At 48.5% G+C, this 25,315-nt stretch overlaps 1 protein-coding gene across 9 annotated transcripts in view; it reads right to left on the bottom strand.

The window, feature by feature from the left end:
- Shank2 (SH3 and multiple ankyrin repeat domains 2) overlaps positions 1–25,315 on the bottom strand; it is a 609,914-nt gene that overhangs the window by 511,703 nt on the left and 72,896 nt on the right. The window lies entirely within an intron of this gene.

The following is a 25,315-nucleotide window of genomic DNA, read 5'->3' as shown; positions in this document are numbered from 1 at the left end:
AAAACCACCCACATAGGAGAAACTCCCCACTTCAGGCTTTCTTTGAAAACAGAATGGTAGGAGAGGAAGGAATGCAAGCTTCAGGTTGGAAGGCAGCACGTTGACACCGTAATAACCTCACTTCAAACATAGAGCAGTGAGAGGCACAGTATAAAAATAGCACAAAAAGACAGGGCCAGCCTCAGAAAGATCGCCAGGACCAAGGGTCAAGCAAAACCCAAAGTTGAGCAGGCTGATGTCATGAGATCTGGGGGTACTCAAAAGACAGGAGAAGTTGAGAGAGCCCCTTCTTCACAGCCAAATGAGATCATGGCCCTCCCCAGAGACCCAGGCAGGTGGCCACCTCAATTCTTCGGAGACCATTAAGAAGACACCCCCACGGTCAGATGTGGTGGCACACGCCTGTCATCCCAGCACTTGGACGTTGGAGGTAGGAGCATTGGGAGCTCAAAGTCACTCTCAGCCATACATTTGTACCAAGTTTAAAGCCAGCCTGGGCTACATGTCATCCTGTCTGAAAGAAAGAAAGAGAGAGAGAGAAAAAGAAAGAAAGAAAGAAGGAAAGAAAGAAAGAAAGAAAGAAAGAAAGAAAGAAAGAAAGAAAGAAGCAACATACCAACAGGGAGGTCTGGGGACCTGAGTTCAAGGGAAGATGCCCGAAGCCCAGCTTCCCTGGGGAAATGGAGACACACGGTCATTCGGTCACTCAGAGACTGCCTGCCCAAGTTGCTTTCTCTTCTGCCCGTGGGCTCTGCAGCCATGGGAATGGAGGAACTTGGCCCACCCGCGGATGCTCTCAAGGCAGGGGAAAGCAGCTTGCACAGCGATCCTGACCACCGCCTGTTGTTTCAACGGGAAGGAGGGAGTGATGTGTGGCAGTCCCGCAGACGGTGTACAGACACATCCATGTGGTGTTACGGCAAGGGAGCACCCCCGGGAATGTAAGAACTGGCCTCGGGAGAAGAAAAGAAGGCTTGGCAGGACCCTGCCACACACAGTCGCGTGCCTCCTCCAGTGGCCCAAGCAAAGAGAAGCATCTCACTCTAATGAAGTCGGAGACACGAGCGTTTGCTGTACTATTCACTGTACTTTTCTTTCCCTAGGTGGGAAATGTGTCACAAAAGAAGGAGGGGAGAAAGAGGGAGGGAAAGAATCCCGCCCCCGCAAAACAGGTCACTTCAGCATAGGACTATTTTGAGCCAAGAGAAAAAGTCAGCAGCAGATGCAAGAGCCCTGTCTGCCTCCCCACTTATCTAGAATCAAACATCATGTTAGAAGGCTACTCCCCACCTCTCTTTTTTTAAATTTTTAACTAAATTAATTATTTGAGAGGGCACGAGAGAAAAAGAGGCAGGCACACGCACGCGCGCGCGCATACACACACACACACACACACACACACACAGAAAGAGAGACAGAGAGAGAGAGAGACAGAGAAAGAGAGAATGGGCATGCCAGGGCCTCCAGCCCCTGCAAACAAACTCCAGACACATGCGCATCTGGCTTACGTGGATCCTGGGGAATTGAACCAAGGTCCTTTGGCTTTGCAGGCAAACACCTTAACCGCTAAGCCATCTCTCCAGCCCTCCCCACCTCTCTTTACCACATAGGACGCAGGTCCATCTCCAGAGACAATTCTGACCCTCATTAGCCCGGGGACAGCCCAGGGAACCCCACACAACAGACTGCACCAGCCAGCCTCAGATCTAATGTCCCTCCCCATGTGTTTGCCACGCTGGGAGTGTCCTTTGCCTGATCTTGTAGCTTCTCTGAAGTGACCAGAGTCACTTCCTTTTGCTGAGCTGCTACCCGACCCTTTGCATTGTCCTTCACAGAGGCTTCTCCCTGGGGGGAGCACTGTCTGCGCTGAGGACCCGCTTTCCTCTGGGAAGCTGTCTTTTGTTGTCCTAGCAACAGGGCCATAGACAGAGAGCCTAGACTGTTGGGAGGGCGAGAGGTTTTCTTCTCTCGGGAAGGGGCAGGGGGAAGGAGAGAAAGGGGGGAAGAAAGGAAGGACAGAGGGCGGTGGATCCTACAAAGATTGACAGATGAACAGGTTAAGTGTGTGGATCGATGAGTGGATATGTAGGTGGATGAATGGACAGAGGATGGAAGAGAGGTAAATGGGTGGATGGCTGCCTGAGGGAGTGTGTAGATAGATGGGAATAAATGCATGCATGGACATGGTTTTGTGGATAGATAGGTGGGTGGATGGACAAGGAATAGACAGGTGAGTATGAGAGCAGATGGCTATAGACATGGGTGTACACGCAGGGCTGGATGCAAACGTAAGTGGATGCACAGCTGGGGGGTGAGTGCTGGGCATACAGGTATGTAAATGGGGGGAAAGAAAGGAAGGAGAGGAAAAAGGAATATGAGGCATGAAATGAACCCTCTAACAAGACTCTTCAGAATTCAAGCCAAGTCTCCTGCCAATGATTGACACCGGTGGAATGTGGGATGGCAGCGGCACGGAAAAAGATCTCCCAAACCAGCAGATGTCGATCCTATTGCATCTCTTTCAATGAATGAAATGCACTTCCTGTGCACCCATCACAAACCTGCAGTCTCCAGGGGGAGATGCAGGAAGGCAGCTTCAATCTCCAGCAGGCACTCCTTCTGCCCACCCTGTACAAAGCACGGGGCCCATAGGGTCTCCTTGTGCCCTGGCAGTCCTCAGGCCGCTATAAATAGCGCCGTCCATAGGGGCCCAGATGAGCGTCAGCACAAGTGTCCATCCAGGCTTCCCAAGCCCAGGTACTCCAGCAGTGCCCTCTTGCCTGACACAACCACCAGTCTGCCGTCTCCTGGGGACTAGGAGAACACCAGTGTCTGGTTCAGATGCCACCATGCCCTATTATTACACCCTGAAAAGAAGAGCTCATTTCTTATGCTCTGGAACCTAAGATGGGAGTGAGCTCCCGAGAGATTCTGAACATGGTTGTCTCCAAGCGGGCACCCTGATGCCAGCCTTCCACAAAGCCACGGGCTGCAGCCACCGCAGGCCCACCCCCTATCTACTAGCCATGCACGTACTGGGTCACGACCCGGCCCAGCTCAATTATTCTACGAAGCACTGCGGAGTGAGTCCTGAGAGGAAGCCCTCCGGGATGTCTCCATCCTCTCCCCAGCTTCCCAGGGCACTGCCAGACTCTGGCACACAGTCAAACCCAAGGCTGCAAAGGAGCTGCTGCAGAAAGGCAGCCCTCCCCAAGGGATCGGGGGTTCTGTTCCCAAGCAGCACAGAGAAGGCTCAAGATTCTCCAGCCCACAGGCACCACATATGTGACCTGGTCCCCAGGCCCCAGGTTTGAAATGTTTGCCAGCCCACAGAGTTCATACAGAAACCTACCTGTCTGGGTGTGTGTCTGTCTTTTTCTGACCATCAGGGGGATGTGGCATTGCTGGACCCTGCCACGGGATGCCAAAGGGCAGGAGTGCGTGGCAGCTTCTCCCTGGGCCCAGCAGACCAGGTCCTCTGAGAGACTCGGAGATCCCACGTCTACTGATCTCACAACTCCTGTACTGCTTACCAGCAGGACGTTCCTGCTCCAGCCAAGAGCCGATACTGCCCAGCCCAGGCCTGGCTATGCTCCACCTGGGGCCTTGCCCTTCCTGAGCCACAGAGCGGATCCTCCAGTCAGCCAGTAACATCTTTAAACAAAACCTCCAGAGCTGGGGAGATGGCTTAGTGCACAAACCTTATAGCCTGAGTTTGGAGCCCCAGAATCGACATGAAGCAGGAAACATAATGTGAGCATCTGTAATCCCAGCACGTTTCCAGTAAAAGAAGTGGAAATGGGAGAATGCTGAAGCTCGCGGGTCAGCTACTCTGGCAAATGCAGCGGCCAAAAAACAAGAGAGACCCTTCTCAACAAGGTGGAAGGCGAGGACTGACATTCGAGGTTGTCCACTGATCACCACACATGTGCCGTGGCATGTGCATGCCCACATTCACAAGTCCACATCACATCACATACATACATACATATACATACATACATACATACATACACACACACATACATACATGCATACATACATACACACACATAATGAAAAAGAAAACTTTAGGGTTCACTCCAATGAAATACTGAATTAAAATCTCAAGGCAGGGGACGGAGAGATGGTTCATTGGTTAAGGCACTTGCCTGCAAAGCCTAACAACCTGAGTTTCATTCCCCAGTACCCACATAAAGCCAGATGCACAAAGTGGCGCATGCATCTGGAATTTGTTTGCAGTGGCGGGAGGCCCTGTGCACCCATTCTCTATCTCTTCTCTCTCTGCTTACAAATAAATAAATAAATAAAAACATTTTTAAGGCTGGAAAGATTACTCATTGGTTAAGGTGCTTGCCTGCAGAGCCTAAGGTTCAATTCCCCAGTGCCCATATAAGCCAGATGCACAAGGTGGTACATGTGTTAAGAGTTCATCTGCAGTGACTAGAGACCCTGGTGTGCCCACTCTCTCTCTCTCATAAATAATAAAACAAAATTTAAAAAATTAAAACATATTCTTAAAACAATCTCCAGGCAGGGGCTAGAGTGATGGCTCAATCAGCAACATGCATGCCACACAAGCATGAGGACTGAGTTCAGACCCCAGCACCCATGTAGGAGCTGGGCACGGTGGATGTGCCTGTAATCTCAGCACTAGGGAGATGGAAACAGGAGGATCCCTGGGACTTGCTGCCAGCTTAGCCTCTAGGGTCATTGAGAGATGCCTGTCTCAAAGAAGAGGTTGAAAGTGACTAAGGAAGACACCTGACATTGACCTCTGGCCTCTATAAAGCATTCTCACACATACATGCACACACCCCTACACACACATATCCACACACATACAAACAATACATGCACAAGCACATACACCACACACACAACGCACATACAAAATGAAATGTCAGGGCGACAGAATATTCCTATAATCGCCACAGAAGTGTGAGACCATGTGAGGGGTCAACATGGTCAAAGGAGCTGGCTGTCCCCGTCCATCTCCATAAGTCCCGGATTCACAGCGGTCCAGTAACTGATTCACTCTTGCATTCATTCACCATGAATCTGTGAGCTAACCCGTACCTATACCAAAACCCAACCTGACATTATTACAAGGTAAGTATCTCTTACCCAAAATGCTTATGATCAGAAGTGCCTGGGATTTCAGACGTTTCAGATTTGGGGATATTTGCACATACATAATGAAAAGCATTGTGGACTAGATCCACGTTTAAATACGAGCATCACACTCCCTGTCGCAGTGACCTTCTCGTCGCTGGAACAAAACACCCAACCAAAAGCAGCTCGGGGAGGAAAGGGTTTGTTTTGGCTGATGGCCTCAAGAGGAAGTTTCACGATGGCAGGAAGGCATGGCAAAGTAGGGGCTGGGTGTCACATCTTGCCACTTGGAAATTGGAAAGTAACAACATGAATGAGAGCTCATTAGCCCTGGCAAAGGGGAGCTAAACTCTATCACCCCAAGGCCTGCCCCAAGCAACACACTTCCTCCAATCTAAGCTCCACCTCCCAGATTGCCACCAGCTGGGGATTGACTATGAGGCTGAATCACAGACACCATGAGGAGGACATTTCACATTCAAACCACCACACTCTCTTTATGCACGTAGCCTGATGGCAGTTTTATACATTATTGTGAGGGCACCTGTGGTTCAATGATAACCCCACACAGGCAAGTGCGGAATTTTCCATTTGTGTTACAGCAATGGTCAAGGAGTAGTGAGTTTTGGAACACTTTGGATTTCAGACTTTCAGATTAGGGAATTTTCAACTTGTAATGATAATTATGCACTCTGGAACAGTCATGATTCCCAAGCCTGCCCCCAGTTCTGAGGAAGCATGCATGGTTTACATCCTGCCTGTACCAGGGAAACTACATGGAGAGCTCTTCAAACACCTGAGCAACAGGCCAGAGATGATGACCTAACCTTCCTGGGAGTGGATACTGTCCTTTGCATGTCCCCAGGAGGCCTCATGGGCTTGCAGGCTGACAGTCACGGCTCCTCATAAACCTAAAGTAGAGCCTGTGACTCCGGGTTGAAAGCACGCAGCAGCCTCAGAGACTATAGTGAACGCAGGCCAGCCAGCTTCTCCTCCTCCAAACCAATGACAGTGGAATGTCCTGCACCATCTGAGACAGTGGGAAGGAGTGAGCTTGACCACCCACACGGGCCTGAGAGACATGGGTGCTGGGTTGGCTGCTCTGGGGTTCCTGCTGTTAACAACAGGCAGGGAGTGGGGAGTCTTTTGTTACTTTGGAGAAGATTCCAAAAGGGCAAAGGGGAGCTCGCCTGGCGGTGCCAGCTTCAGCTCTTAGTGGCTGGAGCTCTTCGTGCTGAGCTCAGCTGGACTTGAGGTGAGATCGAGACCAGCCAAGCATCCCATCTGGATGAGTCTTGATCGGAGCTGCTGCTGGAGCAGGTGGGAGGCAGCACACACAGGTTTCCAGGCTGCTTTGCCAAGAATGCAAGGAGCAGAAGCATCTATGCAAAAAGAAAGAGGCGGGTTCATGCAGGCACCCAGTCAGCACTGCACCCACTGTAGGACCTCTGCCCAAGGCCTCTCAGCATGGGGCTTGCATGCAGCACAGGGTCCCCTGCACTGGGACGTCCAAAGGCAGTGGAGGGAGGTGCTCACTGCCGCCACCCCAGGAGGTGGCAGAGAAACCACTTGGCAAAATCTATTGCCTGGTGGACATTTTAGGTCAGGTTTGGACAGAAATGTGGCACATACCAACGTTGTAAATTCGCCGGTCTTCAAATGCATGTGTGTGCATGTTCATAGGGGTGGGCATGCGTGTGGGTACCAGAGGACCACCTCAGGTGTCGCTTCTTAGGCAATGCCCACCGGTGTTTTAGACAGGGTCTCTCATTGGTCTGGAGCTTTCTAATTATGCCAGACCAGCTAGTCCGTGGGCCCCATGGATTCTATTATTTATTTGTGTGGTGGGGGAGGCATGCAGATGTGTCACAAATCCCCTATTTTGTATCTGGCTTCACCTGGGTGCTGGGGAATCAAACCTGGGCCAACAACGGGCTTTATAAACCAGTTCCTTGAGCCAGTAAGCCATCTCTCCAGCCACTTAGATTCCACTTCCCCAGCACTAGCATCAGAGTTATGAGCTGCCACACCCAGCCTTTTACACAGATTCTGGAGATCGTACTTGTGTCCTCACGCTTGCAACGTAAGCATTTTACTGACGGCGCTCTTCCCAGCCCTGAGATTCATGGTTTTTAAGGCTGCTTTTGCAGGCCACACAGAGCTAGTGGGCCGTGGTGGACGCAGACCCTAACTACAAAGTGCACGCGGCCACAAGGTGTTCTTTCCAGAATAAACAGGTGATGGTGAGGATGTCTGTGTCAGGCTAGGGTCACAGCCTGAGTCCAGGAACAAACCTGACAGCCACTGAGTCTGAGTGAACAGCAAGGCAGGAGTTCCTGGGCTCCCCCAGCGCCTCCCTACTGCCGGCAGCCTCCTCACACACGGGGACGCCGTGACACGCACCCTCACGCTGGCTTTGCAGGGGACGGCATAAGCAATCACCTAAGAAGAACCCTGTCAGCCACGTCTGAAGAGACCTGTGTCTGGGAGTGGGGTGATGGAGACAGCAATGCCCAGGAGAGAGAAATGAAAACTTGCCTCTCTGCAGGAGGGTGCTGGGATTTCAAGGCCAGACACCTGACCTGGAGGGTCTTGACCCTAACAGGGAACCAGGTTAGCAACTGCCTGGGAGCGGCTGACACCTGACACAGGGGCCTGAGCCAACACATAATGATTAACTCCTAGGGCAGGGCAGAGGGTGGCCAGTCGTACTTGCATTTCAGGTTAGCAGCAAAAAAAAAAAAAAAAAAAAAGTTCCTCTAAGCATGTCCAGGCTAATTGCATAGGGTACACTGATACTAAACACCCATTTGCCATTCACCCAATATTCAAATAGAACTGGGTACCTTGTATCTTTTTTCTGGATGTGCCATGGGAAGCAGGGGCTGTCTTTGGTCATTGAACCCTCTCAGAGCCAGACTACAAAGGAGGCTTGGCATTAGGGGAAGGAAAGTGAAGACCAAAAGGCACCCTCAGCACTGGCATCCCTAGCCAGAAAAGCCAGGGAAAGGGCAGCCTCAGGACAGAGGAGGGAAGGTTATATGCCACCCAGGGCAACTGCTTTCAGTGTAACTGCTCCCAGAGGGCAGCAAGGAGCTGTAAAATCCCAGGTCGTGAGGTTCAATGACTCAGTATGTGCCTCTTGCATCAGCCCCTGCTGAGGTGGCCATTAATAAGGTGTAAAAAGAAAAATAACCATTGGGAAGCACTTTCCATCAAGGTGAGGCGTTTTGCTACTAAATTGCTCCAAGAAAACATAAAACCTTAAACTAGACCATTAGTCCCCTAATGCCCCGATGGACAGGTGCATTGATTTTCCTGCTGGCTCACTCTGCAGCCACTGGAGACATATGAAAGGCGACCTGTGAGGGAAGACACAGATAAAAAAAAAAAAAAAAGACCTCCAGGTTAAGGCTGCTAAGCCCTTGGAGGTCACTGACAAAAACACAGGGGCTCTGCAGGCACACCTCTAGTTTCTAATGCTTAAAAGTTAGAAACAGGGGAGGATGGCTCAGTGGGAGAAGTGGTTGTCATGCAACTTCGAGGGCCTGAGTTCAGATCTCCAACACCCAGGTAAAAATGCCACAGACGGTGGCTACTGAAGTTACTTTCTTATTGCTGGGACAAAGCAGCTGACGGGGTTGGGGGAGAGGGGAGGGGTTATTTCAGGCTTATGGTTCCAAGGGGGACGCTTCATCGTGGCAGGACAATCATGGCCTGATCAGGATCTTGGTCCATATCTGGGTAAAAACAGTCCAAGCACTGGGCTTGGAGATGTGCTGATAGATCTCCACGTCCTCTCCCAGTAACACACCTCCTCCAGCGAGGCCCTAGCTTGCAAAGTGCCACCAGCTGGGGATTGAGTATAAGGCTTAAGCAGAAGCACATGAGGCTGTGGGGGGACATTTCATATTCAAAGTAGTACAGTGGCACACTCGTGTAGTCTCAACACTGGGGAGGTAGAGGCAGAGTGGTCCCTAGCGCTCACTGGCTAGTTTAGTCTAGCTAAATCTAGGTTACAGAGAGAGACAGTGTCTCGAAGAATAGGATGGAGAACAGCTGAAGAAGACATCCAACATGGCCCTCTGGCCTCCACATGCACACACAGTCACACATGTACCCACATGTAAACATCCATGCATATACCATATTCACATACACACCACACACACATACACATGCCCCTCACCAAATTTCAGGTGCTTAAAGTTCTCCATGCAAAGGAGACCAGGACAGGTAGGATAAGGAGATTTTGTGCGCAGTGTTTGAATTTGTTGAATCTCAAAGTAGCGAGGCCTTTCCTCCCCAAGCTGCCCTCAGGCTTTGTTTAGGCAATTAAACTTAGGTCAAAGTCACAGCCATGGGATAGAGGGCAGCCTCTCAGGTAGCCTGTGGACCAGACATCCAGTGGGCTGAGAACAGCACCAGCCCCTGGGGATGGAACAGCTTGGGAGGGTCAAGGGTCAGACCACACAGGGCCTAGGATTTGGTCCAGCAACACCTCTTCAGGAAACCTTGCTATAGCCTATCCCTTCCCCACTGCTCCTCGAACTTCTCCAGCAGCCTGTCCCATCTGCCTAGTCAGAGTCATACAGCTGCAGCCAGCTGCATGGCACCTCACGTTAGGGCTGTGTCTGCCCGCTGCTCCCTCCCCCACCCCCACTGTGCCAGACCCCAGCCAGCAGCAAGGCATTTGCCTCTATGTGAGCCAAAACTTGTATCAGGGAGTCCTACTCCAGAGACCGTGGCATATGGGTATACTTGGATAAAAGTCCTTCAAAGAGTGCTTAGAGCAGAACACGGTGGTGCACACCTTATATCTCAGGGTCAGGGGCTAGAAGGATCAGCATGAGTTTGAGGCCAGCCCTGAGACTACATAAGTGGATTCCAGGTCAGCCTGGGCTACAGTGAGACTCTACCTCTGAAAACCAAAATAAGAAAACATATTTAGTGAGCTACGGATGCAACTCAGTGGCAGAATGCTTGCCTGGCATGTATCCATACTCAGTACTGCAAAACACAAACAACAGAAAGGTAATTAAGGTGCACTAGTAAGTCATATAGGTAAGTCCAAAATAATATGATGCTCTTGTAAGATGATGGAGTTTGGACAGATGCCAGGCCTGTGTGCCCACAGGGGCATGATCAGGCATGAGGGTTGCTGGAAAGTGCTGTCAGCAAGCCAAAGGGAAAGACCTCCAGAGGAGGAAATGAATTCCAGCGCAGCCACCTGAGCTTCTCTGGAGTAGCACCCCACGTTGGCCAATACAGCCCCAAGCCCTCATGGGATGTTCAGTGGGTAGGTGCACGGAAACCTCACAAAAGGCTCTCCACCTGGGGCTGGGGGGATGGTGCAGTCAATACAGCATTTGTTCTACAAGCATGGGGACCTCAGCTTGGATCCCCAGAACACATATAAAGCCAGTGGTGGTGCAGGTCTGTGATATCAGTGCTGGCGAAGCAGAGGCAGGAAGGCCCCTACGACTTGCAAGCTACCTAGTCCAGGTGAATCTATGAGCTCCAGGTTCAGTGAACAATGTTGTCTCAAAAAAAATAAATAAATAAACCCAACCCAACGTGGAGAATGATTAAAGAAGACAGCAGTCATCTATCTGTGGCCTCGACATGCATATGCATGCACCTGCGCACACACATACACACGCACGCACACCTGCATAGCACATAGACCTACTCCCCCAAAGAATCTCCACCTTGGTTTTCTGTGAATTTCCCTAAACAGCCTCTCAAACACAGACCCCACATCCAAACCAGTGTACATCTTTTCACGCATGCCCCTCCTCTGATGCCCTTCCCTTTGGCTGGCCTTCTCCCGCCAGTGACCAGGCTATTAACTTCTAATTCCCTCCCAAGGAGCCGTATCCACCTGGTGCTGCACAGAACAGGTGCCAGGTCGTATACGCATGCCCCCTCATCCTCCTCAGTCCAGGTAAGGCTGGGAAATACACGTGGATGGAAAACAATAACAACAGCAACAGCAAAACAACCCGCTCCCTGTATGACCCAAAGCATCTGCAAGCTCGACAGGGGAGCCTCGGACAACAGTTAAGGCAGCAACTCCCAAGGGCACCTACCCCAGGCTGGCTTCTCTCCAGAGCCCACAGACAATCTGCCCAGCGGGACGGGAAGCCACGGTATGAGCACTACCAGGCCCTGCCCGGACTCCTGGCTGGAGTCAGATTCTTCAAAGACAAGAGCTGTGTCACATGCTGTAGAGAACAGTCCACCACAGATACACACAATTCACATTAAACACACGGCGGGCACCTGACTGGTTAGAAGACAGTGGCAGAAGGTATTCCGTGAACTTTTCCTGGGGAGACATAAGCAAATGAATGCTCTTTTCAGATAGGGCCACCAATGGCAGAAACAAATGTGATTTCACCAAATTCCAACTTGGTGAAGCAATGCGTTTAAGTGGGCCTGCTTACCGAGTGAGGGGTTACTTACAGGAATATGGGTGGTCCCAAGGCAACTGCGTCATGAGAAGGGCACACCCCAGCTTGGATGGCGACTTCCTCACAGCTACATAGATGGGGTCCCTCCTCCAGTTAACCATCCACACACTGTACATTCAAAAACCTTCCAAGATCATGAGACCATGTGCAACAGGGGCAGAAGTGCATACAGCTGGCAGGGAGTGCAAGAGCTAGTGGCTGACATCTCCAGTGTGGGTTTCCCACCCATCCTTCTATGAGGGACATCAACAGGTCCTTGAGGGTCGATGGTGAGCAGGCACAGCCACTCTGAAGAAGGTGGGGAGGGCTGCGAGGCTCACAGGATATAGTGTTCTACAGCACCAGGAAATCCAAAATGGCTCTCCATGCACAAGAAAGGGCTGTGGGGACATCACGGCCACTCAAAAACCTCCTCCTTAATGCCAGAATCAATGTCGTAAGTCAGAAACATTAAGATATTTCCATTTAACACCAAAGGAGAGGCGGTGCCACGTGGCTACATTTTGTATGAGTCTACATAGTTAGCTCCCAGGAAAGGTCTAGGTCAATTAGAACAAGGACCAGTGAGATGGATATAGCAGTTACCTTAGTTTTTATTTATTTATTTTTTTTAATTTATAAAAGGAGAGAGTGAGCGTGGGCACACCAGAGCCTCTTGCCATGATATATGAACTCCAGATGCATGTACCACTTTGTTCACCTGACTTTCTGTGGGTATTGGAAAATCAAACCCAGGCCATCAGGCTTTGCAAGCAAGTACTAACTGCTGAACTAACTTTCCAGCCCACAGTGACCTTATTTCTGGGACAAAAGACCCAACCAAAAGCAGCTTGTGGAAGGAAAGGGTTTATGTTCAGCTTACAGTTTTAAGGGGAAGTCTCATCATGGTGGGAAAATCATGGAAGGAGCACACAGCCAGGTGTTACATCTCTACGTCACAAAGAAGGAAACAGAATGAGTGCAGCAAGAGCTACAACATTCCACAGTCCACCTAGGGACACACCGCCTCAAACAAGGCTCCACCTCCCAAAGTCTCCACTAAACGGCAATTAGTCACAAATAGAAGAGGCTACGGGGGTCCTGTTATGTTCAGACCACCCCAACAGTGCACTCAACTCAGGGACATGTGCCATTCCTTGGTGAGGCTGGTAACGGGAACTCCAACATAGTCACTGCTATATTTCCTTGACAAGACCCAAGACACCTCTTTCAGACAGTCTCTAGCTGCTCCCTAGCTTGTGGAAACAGCAAGGCATATTTCTCCTTGAGCCCCGTGAGCTTCTTTCCAAGCTGACTGAGAATAGGCCGTAGGAGATCTAGAAAAGTTCTGACTTTACATGCTAGCTTTTTTATTGCAGCAGAATCCAAGAACTCCTGACCTGTCAGCTTGAACCCTTCTGTTTTTCTCTTCATTACACACTTGGACTATGCACCTAGCATTTTTGAAGAGCCATTCATTGTAGTTGAAGAGAACAATTTGCAAGGTAAAAACTTTGAAGAGAAGACACAAATGATTGGAGAATCCACAGGCCATGCGTTCCTCACTCACAATGCTTCCTGGCCTGTACTCTGAGCCATGTGTCCAATGTGTTACTATGTTTAGTGGGGGGCAAGGGGCCCTGGTCCTGGACAGCCTGAAAGAGACATCAAGGAATATGGACCATCCCAACCGTGATTAATCTTGGCCATCTGGGGAAAGACAATGTTCTTAACCTGAACAGAATATCCATAACACAGCGTCACTAAAAACTGCAAGCAAGCAGATAAGTGAGCACCCTACCTAATCATTAAAAGAAAAGGGAAAAAAAGTATTTTCAGACAATCTACTTCTCTGTATAAAAAAACCCCAAGAAAAACTGAACTAACAAAAAAGTTCACCAATGCCATAGTTAAGAAATTGACATACTTTGTATATCTGAATTCCCTTACATTCAAGGAATAAAAAGCATTGAAAAACATTCACTATGCTGTAACACCAATAACCAAAGGTGCCTGTTGTGGTCTGAATGTGAAATATTCCCATATGCTCATGTGTTTGAACACTTGGCCCGAGGCTGGTGGTGTTTGGAACCTATATGAGGTAGAGCCTACCTAGAAGAAAGGTTTTAAGCCACTCTCTGGACCTGTCTCTGTCTCCTTATCTAAGCAGATGTGAACAAGCAGCCTTAGGACCCTGTGCTCAAGCCAAGAGCATTCCCATTCCCACGCCTTCCAGCCGTAATACACTCTACCATCAAACCATAAACCAAAATGAGTCTTTCCTTTCTGAAGTTGCTTTACAAGACATTTGGTTGCAATAATGAGAACAGTAACCAATAGGGCACCTAAAGAAAATAAAGATCTTTATGGAGAAATGAAGCATTATGTTTATAAAGGAAAAAATGAAGATCTCAATCACTTTAGTAATATACAATATCCATTGACATTGGAATTTCATATCTTAAAGGTGGAAATTTTCTATAAATCAGAGATTGGATACAGGCAACACCCAATTTAACTTGTTAATTTAAGATTAATGATAGGATTAATCATAGAAATTAACAACTGGTTTTATAGCTCACACAAGGGAAGGGGAAAAAATGGTACAGGCTGACAGGAGAGGTTCCCACAAGAGCCAAATCCAGTGAGGGACACTGTAACAGGAAAACAGCATTGCGATACTGTGCAGAGGCACAGGCACATCCATGGGGAAAATCAGAGAACCCTGGGGTGAGCCTTGAAAATAAGGGGTTCCATGTGTGTTGAGGGAAAGGGGAGAATTAGTGAATGCAAGTGCTCCTTGATACACAAGGGTGTCTGTGAAGGCTAGCCATAGTCGTCAACATGACATAATTTGGAATCACCTAGGAGATACACATCTGGGCTTGTCTGTAAGGCTCTTTCCAGGGAAAATTAGCTGAGGAGGAAAGACAGGGCCCCAGAGTAAGCGGCACTTTCCAATGGACAGGCCTGAGGTAAAGAGATCCCAGGGAAAACCTGTCTTCCATTCTTCCTGGAAGAGTGTATTCACTGCTGTCCTCACTGGTAGCAGACTCATAGGTTCTTCAGATTTGCCACGTGAACTCGATGCCAGTGACTCTTTAGGAAACTTAAGGCCTCCAGTGCCAGACTGAGACTGCTGAGGCATCCAGCCATGTAGACTGAGCAGTTACCAGCCTCTCCAGCTTGCAGACAGTCATTGTTGGACTGCCCATCCCATACTGTTTAAGTCAATCCCCGTTGCTGTATATGCATACACTACTTGTTCTTCTCCTCTGGAGAACCCTACCTAATCAAGAGTCACATCCTGATGAAAGCACTGTGAAATGAACAGATGGTAAGTTGGAAAGGAACCACATGCCCACCCAGCCCATCCCATCTTAGCCAAACAGCACACTGCAGAGCACTGGCCAGTTTCCTTCATGATCGTGGGCTGACTGGGCTCCACAGTTATTACCCACCACTCCCCACAACTACCACCTCAAGAGACGACTGTTCTGCTTACTGCTAGCCTGGAAAAATATTGAAATTCAGGAATGGAGAGATGGATCAATGGTTGAGTGCATTCCCATGAGGGAGCATGAGACAACACAAGCTTGATTCCTCAGTGCCCACATAAACAACTGGGCATGGCCATGTTCACCTATAACCCGTAGGGAGCAGCAATTTGAGAACCACTGGGATTTGTGAAAACAGCAAGCTCTGGAATCGGCAAGAGGCTCCATCTCCAGGTAAAACAGGCAGATGAATGATGGGGGTAAGCACCTGGCCTTCTCTTCTGGCCTCCACAAGCATCGGCATGTGCATGCCCCACATATACTAGGTGTACATATGAAGAAAATATTGGATTTCAAATTTTGAAGCTCAGTTTCTACTAAATGCCTTTCATTCACAAAGTCAAGAAAATGCTGTCAAATCCTTGGACTATGTCTAAGGCTGACACAACTAGGTATTCATATAAAAAGAGTTTAAAAACATCACACCTATGCCAGATGTGATGGTGCATGCCTTTAATCCCAGTATTTGGGAGGCTAAGGTAGGAAGGTCACCATGAGTTTGAGGCCAGCTTGAGAGTAGATAGTGAATTCCAGGTCAGCTTGAATTACAGTGAGATACTACTACCTTGAAAAAAAAATCACGCCCATATCACTCCACCCACAACTCTATTCCAGGTGCACCAAAGACATACAAGTGAAAAGAAAAAAACCACAAAGTAATAGAAGAAAAAAAAAAAGGTGCTATGTCTTAGCATGTGATCCTTACAGCAAGGGATCCTGGGTACCTAACAAATGCTATTACATAGTTGGGACAAGTATCCAGAGATGTGGCAGTTAAACAAGTGTTCACACAAATCCATTCTCTTACTGCTCTGGAGGTCACAGGCCCTAACTGAGTTTTTGCTACAGCCAAGGTGCCATGTGCCAATGGGTCCCTGGGAGAGCCCACCTCCTTGCCAGCTTCAGAATCTCATGGAGTCTTGTGTCCATCTGCAGGCAGCCCTTTCTTCCATTTTCAAACAGTGTCTCGGCATCTTTGAGACCCCCTCATCTCCTCTCCTTCCTGTCCTGTAATCAAAACTGGCTCCATCCCCTTGCGTATGTCTCTTGTCCTATAGTCTGACCTCACTTCGTCTCTGAACCCCCTCTTGTTTTAGAACACTGTTCACCCAGTAGAACACCCATTACCATCCTCAAAGAGCAGCTGTGACTATCCACAAGAGATCCTCAAGATCAAGCCTGGTGTCCTCTTAGGAGGACGGAGTGGGAACCCTCACCTGAGATCTCAGATCCTTCCTCCTGTACCTGTATGTAATTCTACCCAAACTGCACGTGATCTTGAAAGGTGCTGGAATATACAGACGGTGGAAGATTAAATGAAGGGAAGGACCTCATGATGCACCTCCATGAGGTTATCACCCATGATGAGGGGCAGGGCTTTGCAATGAGGCAGCTGTACTGGGGTCACCCATGCTCATGTAAGTAATCCAATAAACTCATTGGTTCGCCATGCTAGACTTAGATGAAATCATTACTGTGATCTTTCATGGGTGAGTAGACATCAGGAAAACTTCACAGAACACCATTACATAGCCTCTCCTCTGAATACAGACCCTTGCAGCTACATAAACCTGCCTGGGTAACCCAAACTGTTGCCCCATCTTAAGATTGCCCCCATCACAACTGTGAAGCCCTTCTCACTACATACAGTTCCTCACAGGTACCAGGAATTAAGGTCTGGCTGTTTTAGGGGACCACCACCAAGCCCACCATAAGTGCACTAAGTTACTATTTGCTGAGTGAAGCAAGGAGAGGAAAAAGTCTTCCTTTCAGCAAGGCCTGAGCACAAGCTTGAAGGACAGTGGCAAGTTCAAGGACGCAGAAACTTATATCCCATATGACAGGGACAACCTGGAGAGGCTCCTGCAGCTCCAGATGGGGTGGTTTGGAAGATCCAGGGGAACCCCTGCAGCACACAGGGAAATGGATCACACTACAGGTGAGCAGAGGGTAAGACAGAGGGCTGGTCCCCAAGGGAAAGCATGTGGTGAAGGTACCAGGCAAACCAGCCATGCCATCCACAATAAAGTATGAGCCTGGGGTGGGAGAGGACGCATGGGCAGGTTGTGCTGAGGATCTTGGGAAATTAATTAGACCTCCAAAACTACAAGAGAATAAACTTCTGTTTCATAAGCTTCACAACCCATGGAAATTTTGTTATAGCAGCCCAAGCTGACCAAGACATTTTCTCCCATAAAGCCATGCACAAAATATCACGAGGCTTATGGGAGCGTAGCAGTCAGCATTTGTAGCCTTACTGTCACAGATCCAACTGTGTCCCCTCAAAATCCACATGCAGAGTTGGAGGGATGGCTTTAAGGTTCTTGCCTATGAAGCCTAAGATCCCAGGTTCAATTCCCCAGTACCCACACAAGCCAGATGCCCAAGGTGCCACATGTATCTGGAGTTTGTTTGCAGCGGCTGTAGGCCCTGCCATGCCCATTCTTTCTCTCTCTTAAATAAATAAAATATTTTTTAAATTAAAAAAAATCATGTGCAAATCCCTCACTCCAATCTAATGACATTTAGAGACACTGTACTTAGGATGGATGGAGTCAGGTGAGTCAATAAAGGCGGGCCTTAATCTGATAAGACTCATCCTTTATAAGGAAGAAATGCCAGTGTGCATAATTTCTCCTTCCCTCCCTCATTTTCTCCTCTTTCTTCCCTTCCCTTTCCTTCCTCTCCCCTCTTCCTTTGCTCGCTCCACCATGTGAGGACACAGCGAGAATGCAAACATCTACAGGCCAGCAAGAGCCCTCAATAGGACATGAGCCACCACCACTTTGATCTCAGGGTTCTGACCTCCAAAACTGTGAGAGAATACATTTCTGTTGTGTAAGCTCTCCAATCTATGGAATGTTGATATAGCAGCCGAAGCTGACCAAGACACTCTGCTCCATAAAGCCACGCATGAAAGATCACAGGGCTCATGAGGACAGCAGGTGGGCGCACAGCAGTCAGACCGACGTCATTTTGTTCCCCAGACTGCTGCTGGTCAGCTCCAGCCTAGAACTTAAAATTCGCCATCTATCTTGACAGCTGAGCCTCCTGGGATGTCTGTCCATCACAATAGTTTCCCACAGACACCAGTTTCTTCAGAATTGGAAATTGGATTTGCAGATAGCCTTCTGAGTTTTTTGTTTGTTTTGCTTCTTTTCTAAGAGAGGGTCTCGTGGAGCCTAGGCTGTCTTCAAGCTTGACTGTCTGCCTAGGCTTACCTGGGAGTCCTGATCCGCCTGCCTCTACCTGCAAAGTGCTGGGATCACAGGTGTGCACCACCCGAACCGATGTGCATGGCCTTCTCACAGGAGTCTGTGTTTCCATGTGGGAGGAGACGCCTTCACAGCCTCCAGGACTGTGAGCTCAGACCTGGTAAGCAGTGCAGCGGGGGCAGGAGGCTCTGCACACCTCCTGAGGTGGCCCTGAAGCATGGCGGCTGCTTCCCTGGTGTACTCCCAGAACCCTGCCCACTTGGTAATGTTTTTAAATCACGTGTGTGTGCAAGCATACACACGTGCATGTGTGCAGGCATATGTGTGTGTGTGTGTGTGTGTGTGTGTGTGTGTGTGTGTGTGTGTAGGCATGCACATGTGGACATCAGAAGACAAAGTTGAGTGTCCAACCTTGCCTTCTACCCTGTCTCAGGCAAGGTCTCTTGTTGTTTGCTGTGGAGTGCACTGAGCTAGCTGGCCTGTGCACAAGCTTTGGGGGACTCCCCACCTCCCATCTTGCTGTAGGAGCACTGAGATTATGCACTCACTACTTCGTGTTGGCTCCGGAAGCCTGAGCTCAGCTCATCACACTTGTGCAGCAAGCACTTTTAACCACTGAGCCACCTCCCCAGCTGTGGTGGTATGGAGCAGGTGTCCCCCTGAACTCATGTGTTTTGGACGCTTCATCTCGGGCTGGTGACAGTTTTGGAGGCGGAGCCTTGCTTGCGGAGGTGTGTTGTTAGGGGTAGGGCTGGAGTGTCACAGACAGCCTGCCCTCCCTGCCAACTCTCCTGCTGATGTTTTCCACCTGCTGTGGCAATATCGTGATGTCCATTCTCTGTTCATGACATCTTTCCCTGTCATCATGAAGCTTCCCTTCAAGACTGTAAGCCAAAACTAATTCCTTTCCTCTCATCAGATGCTTTGAGTCAGATGTTTTCTCACAGCAATAAGAAGGTAAATACAACAGAAAATTAGTGCCAGATGAGTTGGGTCATTACTGCTAAAAACCCGACCATACGGCCTTTGATTTTTTGGGGACCTGATTTACAGGAGGAATATGGAAGGATTTGAAATATTGGACTAAGACATGCCTTGTAGTTTGAAAGATCTAAGCACATAATGAACTGTGGACTGTGAAGCTTGACTTATGAAGGGAAAAAGAACATTGTCTGGTCTGGGCTGCAGGCAGTTTGTGTGACAAGCTAACTGCTCTTTTAATGTCCTGAGAACTTAAGCACGGCTGAATTGAAAAGTAATGATGGAACATAGAACAGAAGGATGTGGCACAGAAAGAAAAAAGTTTTGAGCAGGAGGCAGCAGTCCACTTCAGCTGCAACTGTTTGAGCAATTATCACCATTGAGATTGGACCAGATGTCCTGCACCGAGACAGTAGGAAGAATGCTGACTCCTTTGAAAGTAGGGGCCCAAGGTAATGAGGAGTTTTTATATTCTTCAAAGTTGGCTTTTTCCTCCTCCCCCCACAAATTTGGTAGCCAATCTAGCAACTGTAGAAATATTAAAAATTCAGGAAAGGGCGGGTCATGGGATTTGCAACTCAGAAATTTTTGTTTTGTTTTGTTTTCCAAGGTAGGGTCTCACTCTAGCTCAGGCTGACCTGGAATTCACTATGGAGTCTCAGGGTGGCCTCGAACTCACGGTGATCCTCCTACCTCTGCCTCCCGAGTGCTGGGATTAAAGGCGTGTGCCACCATGCTCAGCTAGCAACTCAGAATTTTGGGAATGGCCACTGGGCAATGTGAGGCAGGGTTGTTGAAGTCCATGCATGGAAACCCAATGGAGACGCCAGGATTTTGGAGATGCCAGGACACCAAGAAAAGAACACCAAGAAAGGACACCAAGGAAAGCTGGTGGCTCATGACAGGGTTTCCCTCTTGGGTGTGGGCAGCTCAGCTAAAGGGAAGGAAGTGCAACCCTGAAAATGCTGTCACTGGCTACAGATGTCAGATCTGATGTTTACCCTGGTTGTTTCAGATCTTGTACTGGTTCAATTTTTTTTTTTTTTGCAATAGAAATGTTTATTCTGTGCTGTTATGTGTAGTTAACTTGTGTTTTAATTTTATAGGCTTACGGTGAAAAGACTGTCTTGAGTCTCAGATGAGGCCTTAGATTTTTTAATAGTGTTGGGATTGATAAAAACTAAATGGACTTTTTAGGTTGGACAGAAAGCAGCTTGAAACGATCATGAGCTTACGAGGGCCAGGGGCAGAGTGTGGTTGTTTAAATCAGATGCTCCCAATAAACGCATGTGTTCTGAAAGCTTGGTCTCAGGCTGGTGGCAGTTTGTGAGGCGGAGCCCTGCTGGAGATGGTGTGTTGCTGGGGCGGCCTCCGGGGTGTCACAGCCAGCCTCCCATTATCAGAGTTTGGCTCACTCTCCTGTTGTTGTCTTCCACCTGCTGTGGCAAGAAGGCCCAGTCTCTGCTTTACAATTTTTTCCTGTCATCATGAATCTTCCCTTTAAGACTGTAAGCCAAAATAAACCCTTTCCTCCCATCTCTTCCTTCTCAACAGCTTTTGGTCAGGTGTTTTTTTTTTTTTTCCCAGCAACAACAAGGTAACTATGACACAAACCTCCACTAGAAACAGCTCACAGCCACTAACCAGACATCAGTAAAGGTGACACAGTCATGTCAAATGATATTACAGAACAGAGAAGAGGCACCAATCCACATCACATGTTGACATGTTTACATGAAAATAATCAGCTTCCAATCAAATAGATACCATATTTACATAAAATTTACATGTACAAATTAATGCCATAGATGCTAATGGATACCTTAATTTATATGAAAATGGTCCCCAAGTACAAGCCACAGGCCTCCCAGTGTGGTGGTGTGGCTGGGAACTGACCATTCTCAGAATGTGAAACATCACAGTGATATCTCCGCAGCTCCAGCCTAACTGAGATGCTCTGGCATGAAGCAGTGCCCTTGGCCATGACAGAAGACAAGGCAGCCTTGCTGGGCTCTACTCCAGGTCCAGGCATGCTGGACCAAACACAATGTGACCCATCAGGCTGAGACCTCATGCAGAGGAACTGAGCCACTTCTAGGGCCTGGTGTGGCATCAGCTTTCACTGGCGAGTCGCAGATGGCTGTATGCTCCCTGCAAACAGAGCATCGACCACAAATCAAAGTAACCAAAGCCCAGCTTGGGGGACCAATGAATTTAATGGGCTCACTTACAGAGCATGGGTGATCACTAAAGGTCTCACCTCAGCTTGGATGCTGACCTCCCGATAGGTGCAAGGATAGAGGATCCCCCCCCACTTAAGTGAACCTTCCACACACTGTGTAAACTGGCACCTCTGGAAACCGTGAGACCATGTGCATATGGGGCACAGTTACATACAGCTGTCTTGGAGGTGCAGGAGGGTGTGATTGAGGACTCTAGTAAAGGTTTTTTGTGGTCACAGCTTCTCTGACACAGATGGTGGTGGCTGCTATGGTAGAGGACAGTGCTCTACACTCCCTGGCAAGGGTCTACGTACCTTCTAAAGCACCACTCCCAGAGCTGAGTTAGGCCACTGATTCTGGGGCCCCCAGGTGCATCACACAGTCAGACTGCAGAGCTCTGGACCCGGAAAGGGCAGCTGCAGGCTGAAGCATGGTCCTCACTGAAACTCTTAATTTCAAACCAAATGAGAAGACTGTCCACTCTCTGTCACAGGCAGAGCCAAAGCCAGAGGCAGGCTTGGAGGTGCCAGGGCCGGATGATCCTCTGAGAGACACCAAATCCTGCTGAGCCTGAAGGAAGCTTCTAGTCCCCTAGGGCTCTGTGGGGCACAGCCCTGATGGGACAGCCCTGTTGTCCCTTAGGTGGGGCCACAATGGCTGCCTGACCTGCCTTTAATGCTTAATGACAGTAATTAAGCCAGGATGGGCTTGGTTAATTCCTGTTATTGTGCATGCTGTGGGAGTTTAAGAGTCCTCTTTAACCTAAGTGTCAATTTTCTTGTTTTCTTTATAAGGAATGTTGACATAGTCCCTTTCTATCTCACCATGTGAGAATGTCTTGCAGGACCCTTGGAGAGGTACCCCCACCCAAGAGCTGGCCCTGACTTATGGGGCTCCTAAAAACATGACACTGTCTAGCACCTCAACACTCAACAGCCTCCATCTTCCATCTGCCCATGGCCGTTCAGCTGAAGCACAAACTCCCATCTCACAGCTTCTCTGACTTCCTCCATGACAAGAACCCAGCTCCAGAGAGCTCCCTTCTTAAACACCTACATACTCTGTCTAGCTGAGGGGGGCCCGTTCTCAGCTCCATCTATGCTTTTGGTTTGGCCCACCTTGGAACCCAAGATCCACTCAGTGTTCTCCAAGAGAAAGAGGGCTGGAGAAAGCTTTGCCAGTGTCATCATGCTCTGAGGAACAGAACCTTCCCTTGCTCTCAACTATCCTGCTTAATCCAGCACACTGCAAAGAACCAGTCTGAGAACATTCCCGGTGCATCCTCGTGAGTGCTCTGTCAGGAGCTGAGGGCTTTCTGTCCTCTGTTGGACCCAGGCAGATGACAGATGAGGGCTTGTTTGCGTCCTCCCAAGCTGTACATGTGTGGATGCAGCCCTGAGAATTGGGCAACACAGAGACGCACTCACAAAAGCAGACAGTTGGGTGGTCTGATCTGTCCTAGTGAAGGTCAGGACAGTCCCCAAGTCTCATGTCACTCTATTCCCTGTGCCACTGAACATAGCACGGTGACTGTAGTAGGCAACCTGAGGATGGAACTATGAGGAACCTAGAAACACAATGGCAATCAGAAGGCTGGAAAGAAGGAAGCTGAACAAAAGATGTTCTTAGGGGAGACGTGGGGAGCTGAACAGGGGAGGTTCTTAAGAACATAGCCAGACAGTCAAATTACTTTACAGGGTCCACCTCCATGACTCAACAAGTTCACATCAAAAGTGCTTTGGGGAGGCTGGAGAGATGGCTTAGTGGTTAAGTGCTTGCCTGTGAAGACTAAGGACCTTGGTTCAAGGCTCCATTCCCCAGGACCCATGTTAGCCAGCTGCACAAGGGGCGCACATGTGTCTGGAGTTCATTTGCTGGACGTCCTGGTGCACCCATTCTCTACCTATCTTCCTCTTTCTCTGTGTGTCGCTCTCAAATAAATAAACATAAACAGAAAAATTACAAAATTTTTAAAAAATTCCTTTGGGGGATGGGGAGTTTCATCTGCACCACACAAGTGAACTTACTTTCTTGTTCCCCTTTCCCTACAGGATACAGTATAAGAACTGTATGCTCAGCATTTCTACTGACCAGGTATTTTTAAGTCATCTAGACATGATGTTACTTAAATCAGGCTGACATCTGCAAATGTGTTGGGCCACATTTACACCTACCCTGGGACACACATGGCCCATGGGAGTCACCCTGAACACAGTTGAAAAGCACACCAGAGAATATATGCAGGTTAGACCCAAGCACAACATCTTTTTCTCAAAGGGACTTGGGCTTCATGGATTCTGGAATCCTCACAGGTCCTGAAGCCCATCACCTGCAGACACCACGGGAACGTAGTGAGTGGTCAGATACTTTCCTTCCAAATATGAAGGATGGCTGCGTTCTTCATAACCGTGGAGCTTTCTCTGTGTTTCCAGGTGCAGATGGCTTTTCTTACTCTATTTTCCTGTTTTCCAGCATTCTAAAAGCACTCAGATTTCACCACATAGCAGCGTGGGGCCCTTGGTTATCATTTGGCAACCATCTTAAAGGTAAACTGAGACACAATGCAATATTGTGAAGAGTTTACTTGAACAATCAGCAGCTGAATCTTGAAGCATCTAAAAGCTTCTAAGTGAAGGTGGTTTAGGCTCCAGAGGGAAGGGAGGGGTTAGGAGGAGAGGAGAGGGGAGGGGAAGAGAGTGGAAGGGAAGGGAGGGGAGGGGAAAAGAAGGGAGGGGACAAGAGGGGCGATGAGAAGAGGGGAGGGAGAAGTGCTTATAGGGCCTACACAGAGGCAAGGCACAGAAAGATCTACCGAGTCTCAGGTTGGGAGCTACCTTATCCAATCTGTGCCCTGGTAGTGCCAAGTATTCATCCCTAAGTGAGGTGAATTGAAAGAGCTGTGTTTTTTTTTTTTCCTTTTCTTTCTTTTTTTAATTTTTTTTTTTTTTGAAAGAGCAAAAGAGAGAGGGTGGGAGAGCAAATCAGTTTGCCAGGGCCTCAGCTACTGAGATCGAACTCCAAAAGCTTGCGCCACCTAGTGGGCATGTACTACCTTGCGCTTGGCTCACCTTGATGCCTCTAGCTTAAGTGAGATCTGGAGAGTCTAACATGGGTCCTTAGGCTTCACAAGCAATTTCCTTAACCCACTAAGCCATCTCTCCAGCCCTGTTTTTCTTTTCTTTACCACAGGCATTTATAAGAAATAGTTCAAGTTACCTTGAGCTCATGTTTACAAAACCAGCAAGGTCAAGGTCATATACAGGCCTCACTGGTCTTGTCCGCTCAGGCCTCCACACCTGTTATGCATTTTAATTTATTTCAAATTTGCTTTCACAATATGAAACAACCCATGTGATTCAAAAATGTGCATGTGCCTAAGTCTAGACAGAAAATGCATGAAACTAGATACGATTCTCTGCCTGTCTGAGGAATGATTCATTTTATGTTCATAAAAAAAAGTCAAGTGAGATTAAATTCTCAGGAAAGTATCTGTACATGATGCCATTTTGCCCGAGTTATTTTGTTTTCTTACCACAACATTCACTCATTTCCATTTGAATTTTGCTTTTGAGCAGTTAACTTGGAATGTGTTCATAGATATCATTATTGGTTGTGTTTAAATTTAATTTATATTTTTGAAAGTAAGTTGAAATTCTATAAACTCTGAATAAAGTTTTAACCATTTAGATTATGACTCCTGATAGAACAGAGATTGTGATAAAAGTAGCAACAGGTGGAACCCTGCTGAACAGAAGGCTGATCCAAAACAT

The sequence above is a fragment of the Jaculus jaculus genome, chromosome 1 (genome assembly GCF_020740685.1).
Source record: "Jaculus jaculus isolate mJacJac1 chromosome 1, mJacJac1.mat.Y.cur, whole genome shotgun sequence".
Taxonomy (NCBI): Eukaryota; Metazoa; Chordata; class Mammalia; order Rodentia; family Dipodidae; genus Jaculus; species Jaculus jaculus.
This window is presented reverse-complemented; position numbering and strand designations above follow the sequence as displayed.